The 19,433-nt window shown below is 34.3% G+C and overlaps 1 protein-coding gene across 18 annotated transcripts in view; it reads right to left on the minus strand.

The window, feature by feature from the left end:
* Positions 1-19,433, minus strand: part of Zbtb20 (zinc finger and BTB domain containing 20) — an 815,899-nt gene that overhangs the window by 254,870 nt on the left and 541,596 nt on the right. The window contains exon 10 of one of the 18 annotated variants that reach the window (XR_012447945.1): positions 6,968-7,083. The exons of the other annotated variants lie outside the window; for them this stretch is intronic. The gene's annotated coding sequence lies outside the window, so the exon portion shown is untranslated. The remainder of the gene's footprint in view (positions 1-6,967; positions 7,084-19,433) is intronic. 18 annotated transcript variants of the gene reach the window in all.

Raw genomic sequence — 19,433 nt, forward strand, 5'->3', positions numbered from 1 at the left:
CCAGTTTATACTTTGTTTATTTCTTGCTATTCTACATTATTTTATTTAATCTGCTTTGCTACAGTAGAAATAAAGTATTTATTACTCTAACATGTTGCAGGTCATCACTAAGATTCTTGGCAATATCAATGAAAAGTTCTATTTTCTCAGAAAATTCATATGAAGAGTTCCCTTTGACTACAGTTGGGCATTTTAAGAACACCCTTAGAAATAAAACAATAAGCATTACTTTAAAATGCATCCATTTATATAGTAAACAACATGAACTATTCTGGAAGAGCATGGGCTAATAGCCATTTAATATGATATGATTATTGCCATTTAATCACCACTTCAAGAATCTCATAGTGTTTTCCAAATGAAAACTTGACAGTAGTGACTGATTCAAATCACTATGGGATTTATCAAGCTATTTATTATTTGAGGGGAGGGGTATAAGGCAGAAGAAGCAAATGTGGAAATAGGTGTGAATGTGACTAAACTGAAGGGAGGTATTGATTGCAAAGGGCTGCTTCACAGAGCATGCATTTGCCTAACAAAAGAATTGATGGACAGTATTTATTAAATTATAAATAACTTATAAAATTCAAGTTTTAAATGAAGTGGTGAATCATTCAGTAGCAAAGAAGGCAATAAAGAGATCTTGGCTATCTTTTCTTTCTTCATGTGTGCACATGTGTACACACAAAACATGCCCATTCATTTAACACTCAATAAATATTTATTAAGCACCTAATTTGTCCTATAATCTTTCTACGAACCAAAGCAAGTGACCAAGACTTTTATTATTATCCTCTCTACAGATGTATCAATAAATAATAACAATATTCTATACCTGACACAATGTATTGCAATAATGATAGGAGAAGATGGACAAAGGAAGAAGGAAGAGAATCTTAAATTTCTCTCCTCATACAGCATACAATTTCATTAATTGTGATAGTTAAAAAATAGCCCTGAATATGTTTTTTTTTGAAAAAATAGCAATAATTATTACCAGAAGGATAAATTATACTTTAAAGCTTCCAAATTTCTAGGTTGAGAGCACACACACAAAAATACAGTCCAATACCAAAAGAGAAAAGGGGGTGGGGGGAGAGACCAGAGAGAGAGAGAGAGACAGAGATGTTATAATTTCAGTAAAAATATAAATAATTTATTAAAAATAAACACTGTAAGTTTAAAAAAACAACAGAAACTCAACATAGGATAGCAGTTTAAGGAAACTAGTTTTGTAGTAGGGAAACCAGGATTGAAATGTTCTGCCATTTACTAGTTTTTGTAAGTGCAACTTATTTAGCCTATTTTCTTACTGTATAAAAGAATGGGAATAAGAATAACTGGGAGAATTTCATAGATACTAAATGTAAAGCTTAGTGCCCAGCACAACTTAACATTCATAATTATAATTTATAGTATTAGTTGTTGTTAAATGATATCTCTACCAAAAAACAGGTAGATTCAACGTGTTGTTGTCCAAGATAGTTGTCCAAGATATATTGTTAACTAAAAAATTTAATACAATAAAAAATAAGAAAATGAAAGAGATAGGATCAGTTTCAAAAAGATGATTATTTTATACACAGAAACTAAACCAGTAAATGGGACTAGAACCACAATCATGCTGACATGTGGATCTAGAAGCACACAGAGGTGGCTGGGAGCTTAGCTCTTTAGAGCAGTGGGATGAAAAATACTCCATATGAAATGGTGGACATGAACCTCCCCTAATTATTTCAGCAGGAGGGTGCAAAATATTTGGCCAATGGTAGCCTACTTATACATGACTACATGTATATCCTGGAAGGTGGGAAGTTAAAGACATAGTCTCATGAGTTGAAACTGAGCTGCCATTGTTAATATTGGGCTTGGGGCTAGAACTCGGAGATTCTGATAGAGGCAGAAAGAAAAGAGAAAGAAAAACAAGCGACAAAGCAAAAATGCCTTATGACCAACATTAACTTGCAATGCATAGTTCTAAAATGTAGCAAGAAATCTAATACTAAGAAAATCAACCAACAAAATCAATAATTTTAATATTTACTCCAGATGAATTGGGTTTTAAACAATTACATAATGACCTTAATGTATGTTTGAGATGGTCAGTGATAAAGGAATAACTACCTATGCAAATAAGTAATTATTAACCAAAACATATAGCAACAAAGTGACAATAGGTGAATAAGATAAAAATAATCAATCAGAAATCTTAAAAAATTTAAAATATGTTCACTGACAAGAAAAGAATTGATGGGATAGCATAAGATAGAAGAATTTCAAGGAGAGAATTAAACGAGATGGAGAGCAATTTTAAGGAATTCATTCAGGAAAAAAGATCACAAGAAGTAAAATAGATTTTTAGAAAATGAAATAGAAGTTTGAGATACAGTAAATTGACTAGAAAACATTTGTGCATATTTTATAAGAATTCCAGAAGAAAATGGAGGTAACAGCAAGTGATCAGAGAAAAGGCAATAGTATGGAATGTTGCAGAATTTGAGTCCTGAGATTGAAAAGTTTACACTGAATTCGTGGCTGATAATTTCAAATAAATCCACAACCACTCACATTTCTAACTATGAGACAATAGAAAAACTCCTAAAAACTACCAGGAGGAAAAAGCAGATTATCTATAGAAGGAGAAGAGAAGATGAAGATTGGTATCAGATTTCTCTTAAGTAAGAATAGTTGACTGAATAACAGCCACAGATAAAAATGATCATTATCTTTAAAATGCTGAGCAAAATTGTTAAAAGACAAATCAAAGACAGTTTAGACATACAAAAAGAGTATACTAACCAGAGCCCTCACTAAACAATTACTAAAAAGTATAATTTAGCAGTAAGAAAAGTGAACCCAGAAGGGAAACCATAGGATCCAAGGATAACAGTGGGCACATCTAAACTATACAAATACGTATTATTAAACATTGATTGTTGGTATAAGTGACAATCACTTTTGTATATGAATTAAAACAAATAGGTAAAACTGAAACTCCAATATTATACTAATATGATTGATACTTAATAGACAGATAAAACATGCTAGGTACTTATTTTCAAATAAAGAAGAAGGACAAAAATATTAAAAAGTGGATTTTTTTGTTAGAGAAATAGGCAGTTAAGTATACATGTAAATGTTTTAGAATGAGCAATAAAGAAACAGATAAACACATGTAGATTTCAAGTTCAACAGTAAAATCTAGGTTGTAGATAAAGTTGCAAAGGAAATTCCCCCCAAATTAGTCTCAATGAAAAAAACATAAAACTCATCTTCACATTACAATGAATTTATGTTCAAAATCAACAATAAAAGTGAAGCAAATATGTTAAAAGAAATAAAAAAATATACTTCTAAATAACTCAAGCATTAAAAATAAGTCAAAATAGTTATTACAAAATATTTAAAATTTAACAAAACTCCCTTATCAAAATATGGCAGGCAGGTAATGAGAAACTTGGAATAATATAGTATGAAATTCACTTTTAAAATAATAAAATTTATTGTTAATAATAATTCATTCAATAACCTAGAAACAGAAAAATGGCCTCACACATCTTATAAGAAAGTAAAACTTGTAGTAAGAGTGTAGATAAAAGATTTAGATAAATAATGTTAGCGATAAGAGAGGATACAAAATGAAAGATTAATTCATGTGAAGAATACATTCTTATGAGCATTAATCCTTAACTATGAACCCCTTATCTCTAAGTAATCCCTATAGTACAAAAAATGGTCTCAAAATTAGAAAAAACTGAAATGTTACTCAATTTATTTTATGCGGCTAGCATCATCATGACCACCAAATTCTGCAATAACAGTTTATAAAAATGAAAATTTGCCAGATACCTGTGGCTATGCCTAAACCCTACCTACATTTGAGGCTGAGATTGGAAGGATTATAGTTTGAGGCCAGCCTAGGCAAATAGTTCCTGAGACCCCATCTCCAAAATAAACAGAGCAAAATGAACTGCAGGTGTGGTTCAAGCAGTAGAGTACCTGTTTTGCAAGCGTGAAACTCTGAGTTCAAACCCCAGTCCCAACAAAAAAATAAAAGAGAAAGAAAAAAAATTAAAACTAATTTCCCCATGCAACTATATTGCCTAAAATATTAACCAAATACATTCAACAGTGGATTAAAAATACACTAAGTAGAATTTTTCCAGGAATGTAAGAAATATTTAGCATAATGGAATTTATTAATATCATGTAAAATATTAGTAAGATTATTGGGAAATTTTATGATGCAGAAAACACATTAGATAAAATTTAACTAGTATTGCTGATTAAAATGCCTAGCTAACTATAAGTAGATGATAGGAACTTCCTTAACACAGTAGGTTTATCAAAACCCCAAGCAAACATTACATTTTCAAAATATTTCTATTCAACTATGAAACAGAATAAAATATTGTTTAATATCAGTACTTCAATTTAATACCACATAGCAGCTTAGTATTATAATATGACAAGAAAAAGAAACTGAACATTCAAAATTGGAATTTAAGAAAAAAAAAAAACTACCAATATTTACGAGTTTATATGTGGTCATGAAGAAAACTTCAGAGAACTGCCAGTTTAGCTATTAGAAATAATAAGAGGATTCAGCGTTTGTTTAATATACACCAATAATAACAAATAAACAGTGAAAAAGAAAAATTGATTCTGTATATAGTAGAACAAAAATCTAAGTTATATGGGAAGAAATTTAACAAAATAAGTTTAAGACTTTTATTGTGAAAATTACAAAACATTATTAAAGAACATGAAGGAAATTCTGGATAAGTACAAGGATACAGTTAATGGGAAGAAAGACACATAAAAATGTCTATTCTCTTCCAGATTATTCTCTAAAGTTAATGTAATTACAGATAACATTCAGTGGGCTGTCAACAAAATTGACTAACTAGCCCTAAAATTTATCTTGAATAGCAAAATGCCAAGAGGAGTCAAGAGAATTTCAAAAGCAAACAAGGTAGAGAGATTTATTTTAACAAATAAGAATATTATGAAGTGTGGTAATCCAGGCACTGTGGGATTAGCACAGAGATAGAAGAACAGTACTCTAATGAAATGAAGATCCTAAAAACAAATTTGATGTAGGCAAATGATTTCACTGCAAATTTGTCAGTAAAGTATGACTAATTTGTTAAATTGTGCTGGGATAATTGGATTATCCATATGGAAGAAGAATAAAATTGGGTGCATGTAAGGTATCTAAAAAATTAATTCCAGAAAGACTAGAATCTAAATATAAAAGTCAAAACTTAAAAACTGTTAGAAAAGGGTTAAGTATGGTGGTTCATGCCTGTAATCCCAGGAGTCAGGAGGCTGATGCAAGAGGATCAGGAGTTTGTGGCCAGCCTGAGCTATGTAGGGAGATCTGTCTTTAAGAGAAAAAGAAAAGATAGAAAAGAAAAGAGGAAGGAAAGGAAAGAAAACAACAGTAACAAGAACAACAACAAAGTCTTGCAAGAAAACACTGAAAGTTTCCCTTATGACCTTGGCATATGGAAGGATTTCTTAAATGACATTAAAAGCATAAACCATAACAGAAAATATCAATAAACTACCTTGCATTAAAATTAGGAGGCTTTTAAAATGCTACTATAGACATAAATAGAAGAGAAACTACAAATTGAGAAAAGGTATATAATTTCTATGGCCCAAAGGAACAACAATCCAAAATATTATTATAACAACAAGGACACCAAAAACAAAACAAAACAAAACAAAACTGTTTTGGACTGTTACTGTCCAAAGTAACAACAGCAGAAGAAATAACCCAATGGAAACATGGATAAAAGATACAAGTAGGCAAAAGACAAGAGGGAATCCTAATGGTTTATAAGTAAAAAAAATTTAAAAGAGATACTATTTAAATCTCTGTTAGACTGCCATAATTTTTTAATGTCCTACCATTTAAAATATTGTGAAGCATGTGGAGAATCTTCCAGACTGCTAAAGAGAATATAAATAGGTATTACCACTTTGAAGAGAAATTTTATAATACCTAGTAAAGTTCAAAAATGTATATTTTTTAGTGATTAGCAATTCTGCCTATATGTACATGTATAACATATTAACCTGTTTGTCACCAGAAAACATTGGAAATAATGTCTAATAGTGAGAAAATCAATCAATAAAATTTAGTTATATGTACTCACTTCATATGAGCAATAATACCTGACTTACATAAAACTAACTCTTGATAATACAAGTAGAAGTAGCTTTGCTTGTTTTTTCTCTCCTGTTAAAAGCTTTGGAAAATATCAACTGCAAGAGAGTATGAGAGACTCTTCTTAGGCACTTTAAATGCTCTGCATCATGGGCTGAATGTTGTCACACAGATGTATACTTAAGCTTGTCAAGCTACACATTTAATTTTTCTTCTTTGCCCAAAGTAACTTAAGCACAAGATAGAAATACGTTCATAAACAAATGTTCCATATTATTAAGGTTTGTTTATCCTGGGTTCTAGATTCTTGTACTTCATATTACTGTTTATACTTTGTGTTTTAAATGCTTTAAATTAAAAAAAACATTTTATAAGACAAAGATTACTGTATTTCCTAATGAGAATTACAGTAAAGGAGAGTAGGAGTGTCATTTTCTCTCCATTGTCACTGACAATGGATTTCAATATTGCGGGAATTAACAGCACTTTGCAGCCAAATATATTTACAAAGTGACTATTTTGTTGCATCAAGGGCAAAATTTCCAATTCATTTCTTAACTAGGTGTAGAAACCTAGGTTTTGTTCAGTGAGTGACCAGAGACATATGTTGCTGATAGAAACAGACATTACCAATGCACAAAGATCATCCCTTCTGGTTCTTCAGCTGATGAAGTGCGCATTCATTGCCAAGAACTTTTCTGATTGTGAATCAACAGGTGAATTGGCATCAAAATTGCCATTTGCTCATGGGTTTCACCTCTGGTTTCAGAAAACAAAAAGATACGATACCTTTTCAATGCTGCTGTTCAAGTAGACCATATGGAAAGCAAGATTTTATTCTAGCCAGTTCTCTTTCTCTCACAATGTGGAGGAAAAGTGCCAGCCACTGCTACTCTCACCACCAGCTACGGTACAGATGTTTGGAAAATGCAAAAACAGAGAAATGAAACAAAAAGAAAACCTTCAAAAATAAGTTTTGCATAAATGAAAAATAGAGTGTATAATTATCATTGCTGCAATAAGGTATGATAATATTTTATTTTTCCTCTTGTGTTAAACAAAAAGAATAAAACCAAACAAAAACATTGATGTTTTGACCTAATCAGAGTTTTGTTGAAACCAACAATTACAAGGACCAACTCAAGCTTGGACAGAAGTAGGAATTAAAAATAGATTTCTGTTGATCTGATAAAATTTTTTTTAATCGCCAAGGATGTTAGTATATTATCTACTTAGATGAATACTTACTAAAAGTATACACCCATTTAAAAATATGTTTTCAGGAGCAAGATGAGAATAGGCTAAGTGTTTCTTTGAAATCTTCTAAGAGGAAAAAAATTAACTGAATAATATAGATTCCTTATACTACTCAGATAAAATACAGCTTATAAGAAAATATCTTCAGGTTGATCAAATGTACATTCCTTAGTTAGCACAGTCAGTAGGAAGTCCCAGGTCCTGCTGCAGCAAATGCCCTATTCAATTTAACCATATCAATACAAATTATTAAAGTGAGCTTGTCTTTGTTTAAAAGAAAGCTTGAAAAATGTGATATCTGAGGCTATATTTCCTGAACTGAAACTGAGACCTTGGTTTCAGGTCTTGCTTTGCCACAACCCTTTTGTGTATCTTCGTTCATCTTATTAAACTTATTTAGGTCTCAGCATCCATACCTCTCAAGTGAGAGTGAGCTATAAAGTCAGGATGATCAAAAAATCCTTTCTCACCCTAAAACTCTATGAATCTAATGATATTTCTCCAGGATAAGAGGTTTTCTTCTTTTCTTAAAATAAACAATCAAATAAATAAATATTAAAAACATGTACAGCTGGGCATGGTGACACATGCTTGTAATCCTACAACTAAAAGGCTGAGGCAGGAGGACTGTGAGTTCAAGGCCAGCCTGGGATACATAGGTAGACCCTCTCTCAAAAAGCAAGCAAGCACACAAACAGAAATCATGTTCACTCACACACACACACACACACACACACACACACACACATCAGTTTTCCCTCCGAATAGGAAAAGGAACCTCTTTTTCTTTCTTTTCTTTTTGCCATTACCTATTCCCTAAGGTCTATTTAAAAAGAGGCTTCCCATCAAAAGATTTTTGTTCTTTTTCTGCATCAAAAATAGCATATTATTTCTCTGCTATTTAAGTTCTATTAAGAAAGAAAACACAAAATCATTATGGGAATCCTATTAGAAGCTTTAAAAAGCAAGAAAAAAAGTCAGAGAAACTCCATTTAAAATTCAAATTGTTCATTCACATATTTTCTTTTGCAGGAACTTTGAATTACTGCCTCAAGTTATTCTCACTTCCTTTTCCAGAAACAACATCCTTAACTCCGTAAAGAAAAGGCCCTCTTCTCATACCCTTCCCACCTGTCCTCGAGGTATCTGTTCCACAAAGTGGAGGTATAGATTACAGCATGAGATATTTGGGATGAGAGTAAAACATTTCATGTGGGAGACAGTACTGTGGTCAATTTGCCAAGTCTAAATGAAAACTAAGGCCTCCCTCTATGGTTGGCAAGAAATTTGGTTCTCATGGCTGAACAGTGATAATCATTTTTACAAAAGACTTTTAAAAATAAAAGCACCTGGAGTATCAGTGAGAAAATAAGTCAAAGAAAGAAAGTTTTTTCATGTTAATATTTAAACCAAACTAGACAGTATTAGTGTACCCTTAACAGACCTGAAGGCTCTAAAAGGAATACAAGGCACCTGACACCTTGGTGAATAAGAGAAGCTCAGCTTTATGAAAAGGCCAAAGTATTAGGGCAAATGATACAGTGTTCCAAATTCTGATATCCTATGGCACCAGTAAAACAGAATTCTTAGGGGTAGGGGGCCAGGCAAGGCTCCTATTACAGGCACCAGCCAGGCTCTATATGCTGATTGTGCTGGACCCATTGGACTGCACACTCAGGTAACACAAAGGGTGGGTACTGGAGTGGAGGAGGGCTCCCCAAACAGAGCCAAAAGTTGCACAGTGTTTGAGCACTCCCTGCTGGCAGCTGAGGTTGGAGGTGACTGCTGATGTCACTGCCTAAGGTTTCCGTGAGGAGGCTAAAAGTGATACAGTGCTCTCAGGAGACAAGAGTGTGGCTTTGGTTAGGTTTAAATGACTCTATATATCATGCTGAGTGAGAAGGAGGTAAGGGGAGGATACCAATAGGAGGAACTCAAAAAAATGGGCAAAAATTGTATGTATAGCTGGTGTATACAATTTAATGTAAGTTTTCCAGTTATTCACATTCTATACAGCATATACAGCTGTGTGCATGTGGGGGGTAGTAGTACTAGTGGAAGCAGTAGTAGTAGAAAGGAGCAGGAGACAATGGATTTCAGTGCAGTTCCTCCTGCAAGAATAATCCTTGGGACAGTGCAATGTGTTCACAGCATTAATGTTTTACTAGGGAATCCCAACCATAGCTCTCGTGGAACTGGCTGGTATGCCTACTATACCACTGGTGGTCTTTGTTGATTTGCATAGGCCTGGGGCAATAATACTGGTATCTCCCTACTGATCTTCCCTGTTAGGGTTCTTCTTTATAATAAAATGAAGGTCAAAATGGCAGCCTGCTAAAAGCAGCAGTATTTCAATTGCAGTAATAACTTGCTTGTCATCGACTTGTTAATGTAATAGTCAAGCATTTCTTTGACATGTACAGTATCAGCTAACTTCACCAGATAAAGGGTCTAGAACAGGAAGATGCTACAGATGCTTTAGCTTAGAGGGAGGCTTAGTAGAGCCAAAACGTCAGCAGGGCCTGTTTGTTCCATACTTTCCATCGGGCTCTGTGAAAGAAATGTTAGATTACTGCAATGACAAGTTTGTGACAAGCAAGTCATTTGTGCAACTGGTGCGCTCCTGTTTTTATCTGTTTACCATTCAGACTTGTGAATGCCATTTCAAGCACTCACAGGATTTCTGGCTCCCATTAAGGGGAAATGGTTCCTCCATGTTTAGAATTTTCTGCCTCAAAGAGAATTACTAAGCAATTATTTATCCTTGTGGTCACACTGTCACACAAAAGCACTCTTGAGTTGTTTTGTTGGACTTTGAATCATGAAATGGAGTCCTGAGAATTGGATAGCTTGGAGCATCAGAAATTTCTCATCTAGTTTATTGGAATGACTACAAAGCAAGCCTGTGAGAGTCAATAAAATTGTGGCCAGCTTGAAATACCTTGCTCTTTTGCTCTAGGATCATATATCAAGGCCATATGCTTCAAGGCACATAAACTCACTTGTAACAAGGAGATCCTGTCAAACTAAGGCCTGGCTATGTTGCAGACACTGACGTGTGCTCTAACGTTTGATAATATTGGTGACAAGGACAGCTTTAGCTGTTGAGCAAAGAATTTACCCTGCCTTCTCCATAAGTTCTACAGATAAGTAGAGGGCCAACACAAAATCAGAAAACATTTTAACTGTGTAATAAAAATAAATATCATAATATAAAAGTAACACCTGGGATCATCCTCACTAGGCTGATTTTTTCATAAGTGGAGAGCCTGACAGATTTGGGATTAAAAATTCAAGATCTCTTCATGAATTCAAGATTCTTCGGCTAAGTCCACCCAGTGACTTTTGGAAAGTCATTTTAACTTCCTCTGAGGAGGGTAGAAAACAGTAAGAATAACTGTTCCCTATACCCTTGAAACATGGGGAGTCAGGGTCAATGTTATAAAAGATGAAAGGAACCTTCAGAACTCATGAAAACAGTGGTACTCTCTAAATGTTATTCTTTTTATGATTTTAAACTTTTGTCCACTGTTGGAATTGACTTTATAACAAATTCTAAGGCTAACTCAAAGAACATAGCAATGGGAGGTTTTGAACCAGGGACACTGACATAACATCTGGGCAAGGAGGTCGAAGCTGGGACAGAGGGTGCCATGTCAAGGACCAGACAGAAAGCAATGATGTAAACTGAGGTAGAACTTCAATGAGTGGCTACAGCATGCTATAGAAAGTAGTAATGGTAGTTGTTGAACAAAAAAATAACCCTTTGCCTAATACTATGTATGTTACACAATTTACATGTGGCATTTAATCTTTTCACAACAACTCAATAGTATATGCATTCTAATTTCTTGAGAGAACTAAAACTTAGTGGTTTAAATACCTTACTATAAATATGCAACCTGTAAAGATTTGAAACTAGCTTTCAAACCTCATTTCAAAGCCCATGTACTCTAAACTACTGAAGTTTGATGGAAAACATTTTAATTTGTAAATGCAGAAATTCAAAATTTGGATATAAAAAGACAAGTGAGAAGATTGTGGTCCTAGCTATGTAGCCATCTTTCTTAGGTCTCTGGGAAGCTGGACTTAATCATGCCTTCTGCAGGCCTGACCAATTCTTGCTTTAATGCCCTGGGGAGGAAGGAAAAATGATTCTAACCTAATCACATATCTCTGTGCTGTGAATGCAGGGTGTTTGGTAGTATCATTGTGTCCATGCCAATTCTTTCTCTCTCTTCATGTATATAGTTTTGTTCACCCTAGTCTTTACTCTTATGTTACCTTCAGGGAATCTCCTTTTGTCCCTTGTTTGCTATTCTTTCAGGTGGAGAGAGGGGTGGGTACCTTTCTTACCATGATGAGGATACCTGAAACAGTCTAAACTTCAGGCTTTGTACAAAATACATTCTTTGTTTCTCTTCAATGATAGCTTTGTCTCCAGTGCCATTTGTACTTAACTCAGAGCTATGCAAATCAAATTGGTAAGCAAGACTTTGCAGCTACTCCATCTTAAAATGAACATGTGCCCAAGTGGTAGAAACCCCCAGTGAGGCATATCTCCTGAATATTACAGGTCTAGTGACTGTTTTCCTTGTATGGGTGGCAAAGACTAAGTTCTGCAAGCTCTGAATTACCTTCCGTGGTCTCTTTTTAATCTGTGTTAGAATGGAGCATAAGAAGTTTGAGCTCATGCAAAAAGTTTTTTTCAGGGTATTTCTAAAGTTTTTACTTCTTGGAGTCTGACAGACACAGAATTCTTAAAACCTACTAAAAAAGAACTTATGCATATAGAATCATAAACTCACAGGCAAAGATGAAGTAAAGATCACTACATAACCAGTGGTCTCAGTCATGATCTGATGCGAAATCTGTTCATAGTGACCATTCATCTTCTGCTCATCATTACCAGGGCAATGAACTCTGAACCATCCAGGCAGCCCCATCCCATTTCAGAACACTTTGATTTGTCAGAAGTGTTCTTTCTTATATTGAACTTGAGCCTGTCTTCAGGTTCAAGTTCCCTGTATTGCTTCTAGTTCTTTCTCACCCCACCTTTCAGTTCTGAGGATTGTAGAACATTAATAGTTTAATGTTTCATTTAATGACAACCCTTGTGCATATCACATACCAGTAATAGGTATAGACTGTCCTGCCTTGTTTCTCTCACCTCACCCAACTTGAGTTAAATTTTCACTCTACCCCTCTGATAAACCTGAGAGAAAGGAAAGTTTGTCAGTCTACCCTTTGTCTCATTTCCATTTGGATGTAGGAGACACATGTGGCAAAGCACAAAATCATCTTGGCTTTCTGTCCTGGTGTGTGGAAAATCTTCCCTGACAACCTCAGATAGATTTGATTGATATGGCTATTTATAGGGTAGCTAAATGACTTATTGTCCAAACAGGGAACTTTTGTGGTTGAAAGGAACTTATGATAATTTCCTCAAGACTACAGGCTTTAATCAGAACTGTCCCAGGTAAAATAATACAGAACCTTGTATAGGCCTTTATTGCACAAGCTATCTCTTTGGGTGGTAATTATCTATTTCCATGTCTGTGAGTATTCTTTAGTGACAGAGATGTTTTTGCTTGTATGTGTTCAGTTCCTAGAAAAGTATTTAGCAGACAGTAAGAGTTTAGTATGTATAAATATTTGAATTGTGGATGTCTTTTTTCCTAATTACATTCTGGGGACCTCACGCCTTACTTATAGCAAATGCCACTGACAAATATTGGCTTCATACTTTTAGAGATGAATCAAAAACACTCCATTTAATGCCATAGGAAAAGAATGGTTTGAAATGGTAATGGGTTTGATTTTGCATGTTGACAGCAAGAAACAGTGAAATGTGATAAATTTTCCACTGAAAGACTATTGCACTTTAAAAAAATAAAACACCAAACAATACATTCTAATCCTTTTTATTCACAAGTTTTTTCAGTAACTGCTGAAAATTCATGCAATTCAATTTCATGTTTGTAGTAAATCAATTATTATAGGAAATGATGGTAGCAGTGTGATCCTTTTCTCTCCACTAAAACATGGGTGGCACTTCTATTGCTCTCACCTTGATCAAGTACATTTAAAACTCCTGGATGCTTTTGGCAGTTATTTGCTTCCAAACAATAATGGCTTTAAAGAAGAGGGGAAAGAAAAAAACTGAAAATAGTGAACTACCTAGAGAAGTCACTTCTTCCCTTCTGGCACATTTTAGGCTATTCCAGGAAGATGTGTCTATCTTTTTTTTAACTTAAAGAACTTCACAGACAACAACTTCCCTTCCAATATTTACAAGCCTACTAAGAACCTACCTCAATATTTATTTATTTATTGGCAGTACTGGGGTTTTAAATCAGGGCCTCTCACTCTACCATTTGAGCCACACTTCTGGCTCAAGAACCTACCTTAATATCAAACATAAAGATTTTCTGTAATGGTATAAGCACATTTTATCATTATGGGACCTCAGTGAAGAAGAGAGAAAGTCTCCCTTTTTTCTCCCATAACTTGCTTAAAAGCTGGTATTTAACTAGGAAACAATTTAATGAAGGAAATAAAGGAAGTCTACATGGAAAAGTATAAATCACTGAAAAAAGAAATCAAAGAAGACACAGAAGATGGAAGGATTGCCCATGTTTATGGGTTGACAGAATCAATATTGAGAAAATGTCCATACTACTAAAAGCAATCTGTAGGTTCAATGCAATCACCATCAAAATTCCAATGACTTTCTTCACAGAAATAGAAAAAGAAATCTTAAAATTCATATGGAAGCGCAAAAGACCTAGAATAGTCAATGCAATCCTGAGCAAAAAGAGCAATACTGGCTCTTTTGAAGTCAGTCAAAATACCTGACTTCAAATTGTACTGCCAAGCCATAGTAATAAAAATACCATGGTATTGGCACAAAAACAGACATGAAGACCAATGGAGTAGATTAGAAGATCCAAACACAAACTGACACAGGTACAGCCATTTGATTTTTGACAAAGGACCCCAAAACATGCATTGAGAAAAGACAGCCTCTTCAACAAATGGTGCTGGGAAAAGTGGATATTCACATGTAGAAGACTGAAACTAGAACCCAGTCTCTTACTCTGTGGTAGTATCAATTCAAAGTGGATAAAGTACCTTAAAAGAAGACCTGAAATTGTAAAACTACTACAGGAAAGAATAGAAAACACTGGAACATATAAGGTATAGGTAATAACTTCCTGACTAGAACTCCAATACCTCAGCAATTAAGAGAAAAAATTGACAAATGGGACTGCATCTGACTAAAAAGCTTCCACATAACAAAGGAAACAGTCATGAGACTGAAAAGACAGTCTACAGAATGGTAGAAAATCTTTGCCATATATATATTTATGTAAATATACATACACATTATATACATATACACAAACACATTAATAACTAGAGGAATGAATAACTAGAATATACAGAGAGCTAAAAAAATCTCCCAAAGAATCAACAACCCAATGAATCAATGGGCAAAGGAACTGAACAGGCAATTCGCAAAAGAAAAGGTACAAATGACCAATAAATACATGAAGAAACACTCACCATCCCTGGCTATAAAGGAAATACAAATCAAATTGACCCTGAGATTTTACGTCACTCCAGTCAGAATGGCTATAATCAAGAACACAACAACAAATGCTGGTGAGGATGGTTTGGGTGTGGGCGTTGCAGAGGAGAGGAGGAACAAACCCTTATACACTGTTATTGGGAGTAAAAATTACTGCAACTACTATGGACAGTGGTATGGAGGTTCCTCAAAAACTAAAAAAAGAACTAGAGCAATATGACTGCTGGACAAATATACAAAGGAATGCAAGTCAGGATACAATAGATTCTTGCACACCCATGTTTATTGCAGCACTATCTACAATAGTCAAGCTATGTAAATAGTCAAGATGCCATAAAACTGATGAATGGATTAAGAAAATGTGGTACATATACACAAAGGAGAATTATTCAGTCATAAAGAAGAATAAAATTATGTCATTTGAAGGTAAATGGATGGAACTGGAGATCATCGTGTTAAGCGAAGTAAGCAGGTTCAAAAGAACAAAGGTTGCATGCTTTCTCTCATGTGTGGAAACTAGACCTAAAAGATAAACATACATAAATATACACAGGTTTGTAATAGTGGGACTATTTGAGGGGACTTGGGGGAGGTGGGAGAGGAAAAGAGAATGATAGAGTGAATAATACTGAAATACATGGCATAACAAAATGCACTGAAAGGTGTTAAATTATGGGGGCTAAAGAGAACAGAGAAAGACAGAATAATAGAGGGAGTTAATCTAATTAAAGTATAATATATGCATTTGTGAAATTCCATGGCAAAACCCCTTTGAACAATTAACATACACTTTAAAAAGTGAACCAATGTAAAGATCAGTTAGAGTTGAATCAACATGGGTTGTAAAACATGGGTACACGAAAGCAATAGTAGGAATCTCTCTGCATAGCTATCCTTAACTCAACTAGCAAAAATGCTTTGTCTTCCTTATATGCTTATGTCTTTTCTTCAACAAAATTAGTGATAAGGGCAGAACAGGACCTGCCTGGAACTGAGGGGGGCAAGGAGGGAAGGGTGGGAGAGGGGACAGGGTGGAGAAATGACCCAAACAATGTATGCACATGTGAATAAATGAACAAAAAAAATAATAAAATTAAAAAAATTAAAAATGAAGGACAGGAGTATAAAATAGGTCCTGTTTAGGGGTGGGTACTAGTGGGAGAGGGACAGTGAACGAAGAGGGTGTATTTTATATACTTGTATGAAAATAGAACAATGAAACCTGTCAAAACGACTGTTTTCATCTGAAGTGGTTGGTTATACCTGTCTCATTGTTGCTACTTGGACACTGTGCATAAAAACAGCATGCTTTGAAAACATATATTCCCTATCCTCAACATCTAGTTGTTAATGTGATTTTATATCATTCTTTTTGGCTTATTTCTTAAAGTATAATTTTAAATTAAAATTGATTTTGCTTTGTGATTTTCAAATGTTTCTGCCAGTAATTAGAATACATTGGCTTTGCCAATATTGGAAAACATGTATGTAAGATCATCAAGATAGTCAAAAGACCAGGATCCAGGATTGACTACAATGGCATACTACTTCTGCATTTCTCCATATTCATATTGATTCTGATCTCCCACTGGTCATTTCTTGAGAATTGTGAAGTGCTTGGTACAAAATAAATAGGTTAGAAAATTTTTTCCTTGTTATTTGAGGCAAAATTTAATCAAAGCTCTATTTGTTATATGGAGTTAGCTTTGCCTTAGTCCAGGAGAATTCTCAGTGGGACAAGAAAGAAGACACATTTTAGTGTGGCATTATGTTCTGGTAAGGTCCAAAGATTGGCAAATCAGTTTTACCAAGCTCTCCAAAGATGTTTCATAGAATGGGAATTAGCGTTTCACATTTTCAACTTGCAAGACACAAGTTTTAAAAACTGTATTCAGGTGTACTTTCCTAAACAGTAAGCTTCCTTTAGGCAGTAAAGAAACAATGAAAGATTAATGTGACAGTGTTACCCAAACTAGTAAGCTCAACTGGAGCACATAGTAATCTTCCTGGGTAATCAGTAACAAAATTAATAGTTTTAATTTCTGTACTAACAGTTTTAAATTGCATAGTATATAAACATAACAATATTATTAATAAGCAATTTATTGTTTGTAGAAAACATTCCAGAAAAGAGACTACTTATTCCAGTCTAGTCTTTTTTATATTTTTCCAGGATTGTATATTTTTAAATAGAATTTCAATTAAAATCAACACTATCTATAAAATTATAATATATCATATACTTTGCAACAGCTTTATCTATTCTTATCATGTACAATTTATTCTATTCCCAGCTTATAATTCCAAGAGACTCATCCACCTAACTCAACATTCCTTATTTCTGGTCACTACTGGTTAGCAGGTAGCACTCAGGCCCTTATCATATCAGGAGAAACTGAGAGGTACAAGGCTTTGAACTTACTGGGCAAAAGAGGACTTTTGTTACAGAAAAGTATATAGCTGTTTCTGAAATTCATTTTTTCAAAAAAAGAACAGAGGCAATGACCCCCATTGTGGGATATGTGCATCAAAAATTTAGTATCAACCTAACTTAAAAAGTTGAGGTAAGTCTAAAAAGAATTCCTTTAGTAGAGAAAACACCAGTTGCTTGGTGGCCTTTTAGGGTTTGAAAACTGGCAAGTAGACCTTTCAGGGGTGTGAATCACTATATATCATTTATCCATAAACTGAAAACAAGAATGAAAGTTTTATTGAACAAAAAAATAAAAAGAGGAAACATTTCTGAATAAAGGTGCCCTTGTAACTAGAAACAGAACCATATTAGGTAGACCACTGATAGCCAGAGCCTTTTGGTGGAAGACTGTGGGTGTCTATTGGAGGGGTGCCTATCAACTACCTATTGGAGTGGCATCATCAAAGCTCATCTCTATAGCAATAGTACATTTTACTTTGTGCTATATAGGCCTTTTAAATGACCCCAAGTGGTTCAGTTGATCACTACCCAGATAGACAGGAAGCTGATTCTTTTCTAGCAGGGGTTGCCAAGAATGAAGGTTACATGTGCTCTCATTGCTGAGGTAAGATTAGACATACTCTACCCTCAGCACTTTTGTCTCACTTTTCTTATCTTTCTCACTTTACTCTGTGATCAGTAGACAAAATATATAGTAGAGAAGGAAGAGTTAAATATGTTAGGATTTCTTACTAATGAAGAAGAACCAAATCTTGCCCACTAATTTAGGTAAAAGATCATTTTAGTATTAATGAAAACAGATGGTTAAGTTACAATCATGAAATTCAAATATAGTTTCAAAATGTGTCTGAAGTGATCCACAAGAAAACAATATTCCTCCTGTTCTTAACTACAAATTCTTCAGGCTAATTCTATGTTCTTATCACATTCCTTTTCTTCCTCTGCCTCAGAAAGGTTAAAGATTTAAACAAACAGTATATAATGAAGGATAGATATAGTATGTATTTATAAAATACTGAATACAAAGCCAGAAGAAGGCAAGTTCTTAGCCTAGCAGATGAGCATTATTAACAATAATATAGGCAAGTTTGTAAGTCATCCATGGAAGGTAAAAAGAGTTCCCTATTTTATCTTGAGATGAAGGTTTGGTGGTATTAAAAAAAGAAAACCTGTGGTTAATGCTGCATATTGTGGAATTTTTTTCCCCTCCTCTATGAGACCACAAACAGATTTAAGTATAGACATAGGAAAGAAATGTGTGTTTCTCCATTAGAAACTATGTATGTCACTAAATTCTTTTGTATATGGACTAGAAAGAAAAATACCAAATCCTTTGATACAGGTCATGTCTACCTATGCTTTCCTTCTTATTCTCTAAATCTTCATTCCCACTTTTTCTTTTTAAAATTTTGGGGCCTACACTTATACCAACAGATGATAACTGGTGGCTGGAGCCCTTGTGACTTTCCCCTGTCTCTCCATTCTGTGTAGTTCAACACAACATTCCAAGGGAATTTCTGACAGTGAATGATTGAACTTAACAATGATGAGTTCTATAACTATGGTATAATACCTGGAGGCAGCATTCGATAGCTGGTTTATATGAACTTTAAGCCCTACCAAATACTAGTAATTGCAAGGCAGTAAGTATGTAAGTTTCCCTTCCTAAAGTAAAACTAAAGGCTCTAGATGTCCTGAGCTTATCTTTAGTTGTATTGAAATTCCACTAATGCTGTTTATTGGACATTTCTTTTCTCAGTCCATTAAGTCACCTTAAAAAGTTGTATGATATACAGCAGATCTGGGGAGCTCCATTGATAGCAAGTACCCAAATGTTAGAGGCCTGAGTTGAAAATCAAAATTGAGAAAGATCTGAATCCATTCAATTTAGGCATTATTTCTGGTACAAAGGCCATTTCATGATTTTATCAAAAGGCATTAAGAGTTCAAGGGTATTCTCTTAGATATCT

Source organism: Castor canadensis, chromosome 5, assembly GCF_047511655.1.
Source record: "Castor canadensis chromosome 5, mCasCan1.hap1v2, whole genome shotgun sequence".
NCBI lineage: Eukaryota > Metazoa > Chordata > Mammalia > Rodentia > Castoridae > Castor > Castor canadensis.